Raw genomic sequence first — 10,868 nt, forward strand, 5'->3', positions numbered from 1 at the left:
GGTCTGACCGGAACAAGAAGGCACCAATCTCATCACACTGTTTTCGACACTGGAGAAGAATTGTTCCTTGGAACATGCGATAAAAGAGGTATCGGAGGTGTCGGTGTCCTTGTCAACACAAACTTGGCCATGAGCATTAATTCATTCGAATGCCCAACAACCCGAATTGGACGTTTACATTTGAATAGATGTGGCTCACTGCCGGCAGTTTCTATCTTCGTTGTATACGCACCAACATCCAATTATGATGAAGGAGAAATTGAGAAGTTTTACATGGAGCTGGAAAGTTCTATAAAGAAGACCACACCTTCTACAAGATCATTGTGGGTGATTTTAATGCCAAAGAAAGCCTTTGATTCTGTTGAGACGGAAGTGGTCATTGAAGCCCTAGCCAATCAGGGCATTCAAGCCCAATACATCAAGATCCTCCGTGAGCTGTATTGCGGATTCACTACCAGGATCTCACCATTCTATAAAGAAGTAATCATTCATGTCAAGAGAGGGGTTCGGCAGGGTGATACCATTTCACCGAAACTCTTCAGTGCCACCCTCAAGAACATCATGCGACCACTGGAATGGGAAGGAATGGGAGTGAAGATAGATGGTAGGCAACTACATCACCTCCGCTTTGCTGATGACACTGTTTTAATAACACCAAACATCAGCCAAGAGGCACAAATGCTGGCTGACTTTGACCATGAGTGTGGAAATGTAGGACTACAGCTGAATCTTACGAAGACAATGTTTATGAGAAACAGCCTCGTTCCTGATGCCCCATTCGCTCTCAACGGAACGACCATCTCCGAATGCAACAGCTATGTGTACCTAGGTCGAGAGGTCAACATGACAAATGACCTGGCACCCGAGCTGTGCAGGAGGAAGAGAGCGGCTTGGAACGCCTTCAAGAACGTGGAAGAAATAGCTAAGAGGATGAAGAACCTCCGGCTCCGGGCACATCTCTTTGATTCCACTGTTCTTCCTGCATTAACATATGCCTCAGAGACCTGGGCCCTATGCAAACAGGATGAGAACGCTACTTGGGTCTCCCAAAAAGGAATTGAAAGAGCTATGCTTGGAATATCACGTTTCACTCAAATGAGAGAAAGAATCCGGAGTTCTGACATCCGTCGATGATCAAGATCAGGGACGCTGTCTCGTTTGCCAAGGTGTCAAAAATCAGGTGGGCTGGTCATGTAATGAGATTTAAAGATGACCGCTGGACTAGAGCTGTTACTGACTGGATTCCACGGGATGTCAAAAGACAGCGTGGCCGCCCACCTACCAGATGGTCAGACTTCTTCGTCAAGATCATGAACGATTGGTTTGAGGCTCTTCATGTTCCCAGAGCGAACAGATGCCATTGGGCTACACTAGCACTTGACTGGGACAAATGGGGATGTTACTGGCGCCCACTTGAGCAAATCGAAGACTAACAGGAAGTTAAGTGATTAAGTGATTAAGTGATTTAATGCCAAGATAGGACCAAGAAGATCAGCTGAAGAACTTCACTTTGGGACCCATGGCCTAGAATGGAACAAACAGGGTGAGAGACTGTCTGAGTTCATCATGTCGACCAAGACCATCCATGGTAACTCACAGTTCCAGAAGGCCGAATCTAAACATTGGACATGGGCGTCTCCCGGTGGATGATTCCACAATGAAATAGACCACATCATATTCAATCAACAGTTTTGCCTGACTGATGTCGCTGTTGTCCCAAAATTCCAAACTGAATCGGACCACTGTCTCCTTCATGCAAAATTCTACTTCACAGAGCGGGGAGAAAGGGCTGCAAAGTTTAAGAAGAGTACTCCCAGAACGGCCACCAACTGGGAGCTCTTTGGCACTGTTGCAGCAACATGGGAAGATGCCATTGTTGACAACATTAAAATGAGGAATACGATCGACTGGTTCAGCACCTCCACAATTGTGCGAGGAATGCCAAGAGAGAGATAGCCACAAAGAAACGCCTATCTTTGAAAACTCTTGAACTTATTCGCCAACGTGGTTTGGCACATGCCTCACGCAACCGCAAGCGAATGTCCGAGCTCGCAAAGCAGTGCAGAGATGCGATCAAGGAAGACCTCAAAGAGAGAAGAGCAGAAGTGCTGGTAGATGCGGCAGAAGCCAGGAAAAGTATTCCTAACGCCCACCTGTCCTCGCCAACTACAAGACCAAGATGACTGCCCTCCAACGTCCTGATGGATCTATCTTCCAGAAAGACAATGGAGAAGATTATCCATGACTTCTACTCAAATCTCTTCGATAGCCATGTCCACCTGCCAACATACTAAATTCCACAGGATGGATATGTCATTCCTAATGTTCTCCCTTCCGAAATCCAACATGCCATTTCGTCAGTAAAAAAAAAACAAAACAAATAGCACCTCGCCCTGACAAGGTCAGACCTGAACACCTGAAGAACCTGTCGTCAGTACTCATCAATATGCTGGCTCGGTTCTTCCCATGCTACCTGTCTGAATGCAAGGTTCCGTCCTGATGGAAAACTGGCAGGACTGTACTACTGTACAAGAAGGGAGATATCCATGACATTGGCAACTATCGCCTGATCTGCTTATTGTCTGTCATCTACAAACTGTTCACTTGAGTCATCCTGAATAGGATTGGCAGAACACTAGATGAAGGACCACCATGTGAGCAAGCCGGGTTCCGCAAAGGATTCAGCACCATTGACCATATCCACACGATAACCAAGCTCATTGAGGTTTCTTGGGAGTTCAAGATGCTGCTCTGTCTAATGTTTATTGATTTAAAGAAGGCCTTTGATTCTGTTGAGATGGAAGTGGTCATTGAAGCCCTAGCCAATCAGGGCATTCAATCTCAATACATCAGGATCCTCCACGAGCTGTATTACAGATTCACTACCAGGATCTCACCATTCTACAAAGAAGTAAACATTGATGTCAAGAGAGGAGTTTAGCAGGGTGATACCATTTCACCAAAACTCTTCAGTGCCACCCTCAAGAACATCATGTGACGATTGAAATGGGATGGAATGGGAGTGAAGATAGATGGTCAGCAACTACACCACCTCCGCTTTGCTGATGACATTGTTTTTTCGTTTTTTGGCTTTTTGGGTCACACCTGGCGATGCTCAGGGGTTACTCCTGGCTCATGCACTCAGAAATTACTCCTGGCGGTGCTTGGGGGACCATATGGGATGCTGGGAATCGAACCTGGATCGGCCATGTTGGCTGCGTGCAAGGCAAACGCCCTGCCCGCTGTGCTATCCCTCCAGCCCCATGATGACATTGTTTTAATAACACCAAACATTAGCCAAGCAGCACAAATGCAGGCCGACTTCAATCGTGAGTGTGGAAAGGCCGGACTATAGCTGAATCTTACGAAGACAGTGTTTATGAGAAACAGCCTCGTTCCTGATGCTCCATTTGCTCTCAACGAAACGACCATCTCCGAATGCAACAGTTATGTGGACCTAGGTCAAGAAGTCAACATGACAAATGACCTGGCACCCGAGCTGCGCAGGAGGAAAATAGCAGCTTCGAACGCCTTCAAGAACGTCGAAGAAATAGCTAAGAGGACGAAGAACCTCCGGCTCTGGGCACATCTCTTAGATTCCACTGTTCTTCCTGCATCAACATATGCCTCAGAGACCTGGGCCCTATGCAAACAGGATGAGAACGCTACTTGGGTCTCCCAAAGAGGAATTGAAAGAGCTATGCTTGGAATATCACGTTTCACTCAAATGGGAGAAAGAATCTGGAGTTCCAATCTCCGTCGACGATCAAGAGTCAGGGACACTGTCTCGTTTGCCAAGGCATCAAAAATCAGATGGGCTGGTCACGTAATGAGATTTAGAGATGACTGCTGGACTAGAGCCGTTACCAACTGGATTCCACAGGATGTCAAAAGACTGCGTGGCCGCCCACCTACCAGATGGTCAGACTTCTTCATCAAGACCATGAATGATTGATTTGAAGCTCTTCGTGTTCCTAGAATGAACAGACGCCATTGGGCTACACTAGCACATGACAGGGACAAATGGAGAAGTTACTGGCGCCCGCTCAAGCAAATCGACGATTAACAGGAAGTCAAGTGATCAAGTGATATATGTATATATATATGTATGTGTATATATATATATATATATATATATGTAGAATCTCTTGCCCCCGCACCTGGCTGTCCTCACCGGGGCCCCTCGGAGTGGGGAGGGTTGAGTTTCTTCCCCCCCACCCCGAGCAGAGCCCCAGCAGCTGAGGACCTCCGGAGCCAGCCATGGCCATGCTGGGACTACTCTCCACATGTCAGGATGCGCCTCGTGCATAAAAAAACTATCAGAGGAACCCAGGCATGCAGGTTTCAGGGCTGAGGTCTCCAAGCCTACTCGGATTGGGACTGGGCCTTCTCCACCCAGACCCCCCATCTTCCAGTAGGTAGGCGTCACACCCATCAGCTGCCGCCAGTGACAGGTTGGTCCTATCAACAGCCAAGATGCAGAGACTATAAAATCCAGCTCCCGGTAGTGCATGGCCGCATTTGCAGTGGCGCAACATCCTATTATCTTATTTTTCCTTTGGAGAACCTGGCAGGCTACCAAAAGTATCCTGCACGCACGGCAGAGTCTGGCAAACTTCTTGTGTCATATTCAATATGCCAAATGCCAGTAACAATGATGGGTCTCATTCTCCTAATCCTGAAAGAGCATTGAAATGGCTCTTTTAAAATCTCAGGACTAGGAAGAAGGAGACATTACTGGTGCCTGCTCGAGGAAATCGACGAACAACAGGATGATCGTGATCATTATATATATGTATATATATATGGGACTGGACCTGTCAGTAGCTAGACAGTTACACCCACCAACTGCCGTGTAACCCCAACAACGGCCAGGATCCAGAGATTATCACAACAAGCTCCCGGGAGCACGCAGCCGCATTTGCGGCCGCACGACCATTTATTTACTTTTCTCTAAGTTTTCAGGGTACCTTTAAATATCCCGCCTGCACGGCAGAGCCTGGCAAGCTATCCATGGTCTATGCCAAATAGACCAAATTGATATGCCAAATCCAGTAAAAAATGGATCTCATTCCCCTGACCCTGAATACGGCAGAGTCAAGAAGGATGTGGAAGGAGAGGCTGATAAAATCCCAAGGCAGAAATAGGCAGCCAAAACGAAGAAAGACAAAAATGATTGTCTGTACTTTTAATGCTCGTATGCTGGCATCTACTGCATCCATTGAGGACCTGATGGTACAAGCGTGAAAGATCAAGTACGACATCATTGGTCTGACCGAAGTGAGAAGACATCAATCACATCACGCCGTTTTTGACACTGGAAAAGAACTGTTCCTTGGAACATGTGATAAAAGAGGTGTCAGTGGTGTCGGTATCCTTGTCAACACAAACTTAGCCAAGAGCATTGATTCATTCGAATGCCTAACAACCCGAATCGGACGATTACACTTGAATAGATGTGGCTCACTACCGGCAGTTTCTTTGTTGTCTATGCACCAACATCCAGTTATGGTGAAAGAGAAATTGAGAAGTTCTACATGGAGCTGGAGAAGTTCTATAAAGAAGATCACACATTCTACAAGATCATTGTCGGTGATTTTAATGCCAAGATAGGACCAAGAAGATCAGCCGATGAACTCCACATCGGGACCCATGGCCTAGAATGGAACGAACAGGGTGACAGACTGAGTTCATCATGTCAACCAAGACCTTCCATGGTAACTCACAGTTCCAAAAGGCTGAATCTAAACGTTGGATATGGGAGTCTCCCGATGGACGGTTCCACAATGAAATAGACCACATCATATTCAATCGGCAGTTTTGCCTAACCGATGTTGCTGTTGTCCCAAAATTCCAAACGGGATCAGACCACTGTCTCCGTGCAAAATTCTACCTCACAGAACGAGGAGAAAAGAATGCAAAGTTTAAGAAGAGGACTCCCAGAACGACCACCAACTGGAAGCTCTTTGGTTCTGTTGCGGCAACATGGGAAGATGCCGTCATTGACAACATTGATGAGGAATACGATCGAATGATTCAGCACCTCCATGATTGTGCGAGGAATGCCAAGAGAGAGATGACCACAAAAAACCGCCTTTCTTCGAACACTCTTGACCTTATTCATCAACGTGTCTTGGCACATGCCTCAGGCAACCACAAGCGAACGTCCGAGCTGGCAAAACAATGCAGAGAAGCCATCAAGGATGACCTCAAAAACAGGAGAGCAGCAGTGCTGGTAGATGCGGCAGAAGCTGGGAAAAGCATTCGTAGTGCCCGCCTGTCCTTCACCAACTACAAGACCAAGATGACTGCCCTCCGACATCATGATGGATCTATCACATCTTCCAGAAGGGCAATGGAGAAGATTATTCATGACTTCTACTCAGATCTCTTTAATAGCCACGTCCACTTGCCCACATACCACATTCCACATGATGGATATGTCGTTCCCAATGTTCTCCCTTCTGAAATCCAACATGCCATCTCGTTGGTAAAGAAACAAAGAGCACCTGGCCCAGACAAGATCAGATATGAACACCTGAAGAACTTACCATCAGTACTCATCAATACACTGGCTTGGCTCTTCACACACTACCTGTCTGAATGCAAGGTTCCATCCCAATGGAAAACCAGCAGGACTGTACTACTATACAAGAAGGGAGACATCCGCGACATTGGCAACTATCGCCCAATCTGCCTATTGTCTGTCATCTACAAACTATTCACTCGAGTCATCCTGAATAGGATTAGCAGAACACTAGATGAAGGACAACCATGTGAACAAGCCGGATTCCGAAAAGGATTCAGCACCATCGACCATATCCACACGATTACTAAGCTCATTGAGGTTTCTCGGGAGTTCAAGATGCCGCTCTGTCTAATGTTCATTGATTTAAAGAAGGCTTTTGATTCTGTTGAGACGGAAGCAGTCATGGAAGCCCTAGCCAATCAGGGCATACAAACTCAATACATCAGGATCCTTCGTGAGCTCTATTGCGGATTCACTACCAGGATCTCACCATTCTACAAAGAAGTAATCATCAATGTCAAGAGAGGGGTTCGGCAGGGTGATACCATTTCACCGAAACTCTTCAGTGCCACCCTCGAGAACATCATGCGACGACTGGAATGGGAAAGCATGGGAGTGGAGATAGATGGTCGGCAACTACACCACCTCCACTTTGCTGATGACATCGTTCTAATAACACCAAACATCAGCCAAGCGGCACAAATGCTCACCGACTTCGACCGTGAGTGTGGAAAGGTCGGACTACAGCTGAATCTTATGAAGACAATGTTTATGAGAAACAGCCTTGTTCCTGACGCTTCATTCGCTCTCAATGGAACCACCATCTCCGAATGCAACAGTTATATATACCTAGGTCGAGAAATCAACATGATGAATGACCTGGCACCTGAGTTGCGCAGGAGGAAGTGAGCCGCTTGGAATGCCTTCAAGAGCGTTGAAGAAATAACTAAGAGGACAAAGAACCTCCAGTTACGAGCACATGTCTTCGATTCCACTGTTCTTCCTGCATTAACATATGCCTCAGAGACCTGGACCCTACGAAAACAGGATCAGTACGCTCTTCGGGTCTCTCAAAGAGGAATCGAAAGAGCTATGCTTAGAATATCACGATTCACTCAAATGAGAGATAGAATCCGGAGTTCTGATCTTCGTCAACGTTCCAGAATCAGGGATGCTGTCTCATTTGCCAAGGCATCAAAAATCAGATGGGCTGGACACGTAATGAGGTTTACATACAACCGCTGGACTAGAGCCATTACTGATTGGATTCCACGGGACATCAAAAGATCACATGGACGCCTACCTACAAGATGGTCAGACTTCTTCGTCAAGACCCTGAATGATCAGTTTGAGGCTCTGCATGTTCCTAGAACGAACAGATACCACTGGGCTATGCTAGCACGCAACCAGGATGAATGGAGACATTACTGGCACCCGCTCGAGTAAATTGATGAATAATAGGGATTAAGTGATTAAGTGATATATATATATATATATAATGTGTCTCAAAACATTGAAACATACAAAACATTGAAACATAAGTGATATATATATATATAATGTGTTTCAAAACATTGAAACATACCTCAGACTAAATGTGCCTCATATTTCAATCTTTCAGTGTGCCTGTGTTTTAATGTTTCCGTATTATTCCTTGCTTAGGTGACTTTTTTTCAAGGTTTTGAATTTTCCCTGCAGTTGTTGTACTGTTATCTCTTTGTCCCTTTGTTGGTTGTGGGGTTAAATTTGGAGAAGTCTTTACTGACACCAGGCTGTCCTGTTGGCAAGAACAGCAGCCTTACAGCAGAACCACTGGCCTTTTATTAGAAAAAGCTTCATTGTGATCCCCTGTGTCTTTTGTAAGCACCTGCAAAACTTGTTCTGCCCATCAACATTCACATCCTGTTCAAGCGCTGCAAAGCAGGTGTTGTTACAGAAGCGAGAAAAAGTGGTTATTGCAGGAGTACATGAAGCAGACAATTAGTCATCTTTAACCATATCCCATTAGGACCCCCTGTCTGTTGTTCCTGTTTGCTATTCTTGACGGGCTTTCGGGCCCTTGCAGAAAGTTCGGTGTATTTACGAAATGACGCAGTTAAGTCAGCTCAAACAAAATAAACTTTAAAAAAATGAAACTTCTTGATCTTTGAAGCCTTAAGCATAAGAGAAAGAACACATGGAGGGTGCGGGATCCCGGAGGAAAAAAAAAAAGAAAAAACAGGTTCCAAAAAGAGCCAAGTTCACCCGCAAGTTCCAGATGGAGTAGGCGCCGCATCTCGCCTCCCCCAGATGGAACCCCGGTGACCAGAAGCCTCTACAAACACAGCTCGAGTATGCGGGAACGAGGACTTTTTCTCAAAACCGCGCGGCCGCGCGACATCTCTCTATATACAGAGTGATCAATGAGAAGTAAACCACCCAATCTTTCTCCCTGAAAGTCAGAGTTAAGTTTGGAGCACGGCCACAGCCCCAGAAACACAAGGACTTAATGCAGAACCCAGCAGCTTAGAGCAGAAAAGTGAAAGGACTATGCGTTAATCCAGGCCATCAAGTCTGCCGGAGGGGAAAGGGTGTTGCCCCATTCGCCCTCTCTTCTCTGGAAAGAAGGATGGCGGCCGCATGGGAGCCTTGTGGACAGCAGGTATGAGCCGGGGGTGTGGGGGCGACTAAAACCTCATGGGAAGGGGGGCGTTCCGGTCCGTCCTTCACGCCCTACCGAGGTCACCAGTTGCCCCCCACGAGCGGCTCTCCAGCACGGCCACAGCCCCAGAAGCACAAGGGCTTAATGCAGAACCCAGCAGCTTGGAGCAGAAAAGTGAAAGGACTATGCGTTAATCCAGGCAATCATTTCTGCCCAGAGGGGAAAGGGTGTTGCTCCCTTCCGCCCTCCTCCCTCTGGAAAGAAAGATGGCGGCCACATGGGAGCCTTGTGGACAGCAGGTATGAGCCGGGGGTGTGGGGGCGACTAAAACCTCATGGGAAGGGGGGCGTTCCGGTCCGTCCTTCACGCCCTACCGAGGTCACCAGTCACCCCCCACGAGCGGCTCTCCAGCACAGCCACGGCCCCAGAAGCACAAGGACTTAATGCAGAACCCAGCAGCTTGGAGCAGAAAAGTGAACGGACTATGCATTGACCCAGGCCATCAAGTCTGCCGGAGGGGAAAGGGTGTTGCCCCATTCGCCCTCTCCTCTCTGGAAAAAAAGATGGCGGCCACATGGGAGCCTTGTGGACAGCAGGTATGAGCTGGGGGTGTGGGGGCGACTAAAAACTCATGGGAAGGGGGGCGTTCCGGTCCGTCCTTCACGCCCTACCGAGGTCACCAGTTGCCCCCCACGAGCGGCTCTCCAGCACGGCCACAGCCCCAGAAGCACAAGGGCTTAATGCAGAACCCAGCAGCTTGGAGCAGAAAAGTGAAAGGACTATGCGTTAATCCAGGCAATCATTTCTGCCCAGAGGGGAAAGGGTGTTGCTCCCTTCCGCCCTCCTCCCTCTGGAAAGAAAGATGGCGGCCACATGGGAGCCTTGTGGACAGCAGGTATGAGCCGGGGGTGTGGGGGCGACTAAAACTTCATGGGAAGGGGGGCGTTCCGGTCCGTCCTTCACGCCCTACCGAGGTCACCAGTTGCCCCCCACGAGCGGCTCTCCAGCACAGCCACGGCCCCAGAAGCACAAGGACTTAATGCAGAACCCAGCAGCTTGGAGCAGAAAAGTGAACGGACTATGCATTGATCCAGGCCATCAAGTCTGCCGGAGGGGAAAGGGTGTTGCCCCATTCGCCCTCTCCTCTCTGGAAAGAAAGATGGCGGCCACATGGGAGCCTTGTGGACAGCAGGTATGAGCCGGGGGAGTGGGGGCGACTAAAACCTCATGGGTCGGGGGGCGTTCCGGTCCGTCCTTCATGCCCTACCGAGGTCACCAGTTGCCCCCCACGAGCGGCTCTCCAGCACGGCCATGGCCCCAGAAGCACAAGGACTTAATGCAGAACCCAGCAGCTTGGAGCAGAAAAGTGAATGGACTATGCGTTGATCCAGCCCATCAAGTCTGCCGGAGGGGAAAGGGTGTTGCCCCATTCGCCCTCTCCTCTCTGGAAAGAAAGATGGCGGCCACATGGGAGCCTTGTGGACAGCAGGTATGAGCCGGGAGTGTGGGGGCGACTAAAACCTCATGGGAAGGGGGGCGTTTCGCTCCGCCCTTCACGCCCTACCGAGGCCACCAGTTGCCCCCCACGAGCGGCTCTCCAGCACGGCCACGACTCCAGAACACAGAAACCAATTTCTTAACTATCTGACTTTCAGTAGAAATACTTCCAGGGTCAATAAGTAAAATAGCAGAAATCCA

The sequence above is a fragment of the Sorex fumeus genome, unplaced genomic scaffold (genome assembly GCF_029834395.1).
Source record: "Sorex fumeus unplaced genomic scaffold, SorFum_2.1 ptg000143l, whole genome shotgun sequence".
NCBI classification, from domain to species: Eukaryota; Metazoa; Chordata; class Mammalia; order Eulipotyphla; family Soricidae; genus Sorex; species Sorex fumeus.